The sequence below is a fragment of the Colobus angolensis genome, unplaced genomic scaffold (assembly GCF_000951035.1).
Source record: "Colobus angolensis palliatus isolate OR3802 unplaced genomic scaffold, Cang.pa_1.0 Scaffold43, whole genome shotgun sequence".
NCBI classification, from domain to species: Eukaryota; Metazoa; Chordata; class Mammalia; order Primates; family Cercopithecidae; genus Colobus; species Colobus angolensis.
This window is the reverse complement of record NW_012117710.1, coordinates 63,218-64,320: the sequence shown is the minus strand read 5'-3', so window position 1 is coordinate 64,320 and position 1,103 is coordinate 63,218. Positions and strand designations below refer to the sequence as shown.

At 61.6% G+C, this 1,103-nt stretch overlaps 1 pseudogene; it reads right to left on the bottom strand.

Moving 5' to 3' along the window:
• LOC105522462 overlaps positions 1-1,103 on the bottom strand; it is an 80,367-nt pseudogene that overhangs the window by 63,443 nt on the left and 15,821 nt on the right.

The window sequence follows — 1,103 nt, the reverse complement described above, 5'->3', positions numbered from 1 at the left end:
GACAGAGGAAGCAGAGCTCAGCCAGGCAGGGAGCTCTGCACTACGTGAGAGACCTCGGGCTGTGCCGCACGGCCAGACAGGGAAGCCAGCTGGGCAGATCTGCCTGCCTGGACAGGAGACCGGGAAAATCCAGCAGCTGTTTCAGCTCCTGCCCTGCAGACCTGGAGGCTCGGCTCTGGCAAAGTGTGGGTCCTGGCAGGGCGGGGGCTCAGGGGACTTACCCAGAGTGATGCTGAGTGCTAGGGCCATGTGGGCAACCTCCAAGCCCTCTTGGGGCTCCTCCAGCGTGGCCAGCATTGCCACCAGCTTGTTGCACAGCTGCAGCTGCGGCTTCACCTTGCGGTTGCCCGTAGTCACTGCCAGGGGCAGGGTCCTACCACACAGGCAGGTGGGGTCAGGCTTCCCACAGCACCCACCTTGCCCAGCGCCGCCCTCAGAGCTCAGACATGTGCTTGGAGCTTCCCATGCCCCAGTGACCCCTGCACCTCCACAGAGCTCTGTGCTCTGGGATAACGCACGGTTCAGACACCCAAGTTGGGGGCTGAAGAATCATCTGAGGCCCATCCAGCTACACCCGGCAGCCTCAGGCCAGCCTCTCCCACCTGTGCACCAGGGGTCTGACTGGGGGGAACCAGCACTCCTCTCTGCTCTAAAGACACATTTATCTGTGCCCAGGGCTGAGCCACACCATGAGCTCAGAGGAAGGGAGAAGCCGTCCCCGTTTCGGGGTTCATGCAGATCTGGACCCTGGCCCTGGGTCTCCCACTGACATGCTGTGTGTCCTTCGACATGTCCCTGTGCCTCTCTGAGCCTCAGTGTCCTCATCTTCCAGATAACGATAGGACTTTCCACTCATGGTGGTTTGAAATCATCAGGTGCAAGGGTAGAGCCACTGTCATGTCCAGACCCGAGCGTTTCTCCCAGGCAGGGGGCACAGTCAATATCATTCCCGGTGAGACCACTGGGAAACTAAACATGCGCATGGGTGGCCCTGCCTCCAGGTGGGAGGCCTCTGCCCTGCCACACCTGTGCCTCAGCCCTCCTGGTGCCACCCTGAGGCCCACCTACATCAGCCCACAGGCCAGCTCACCCGGTAGAAGGAC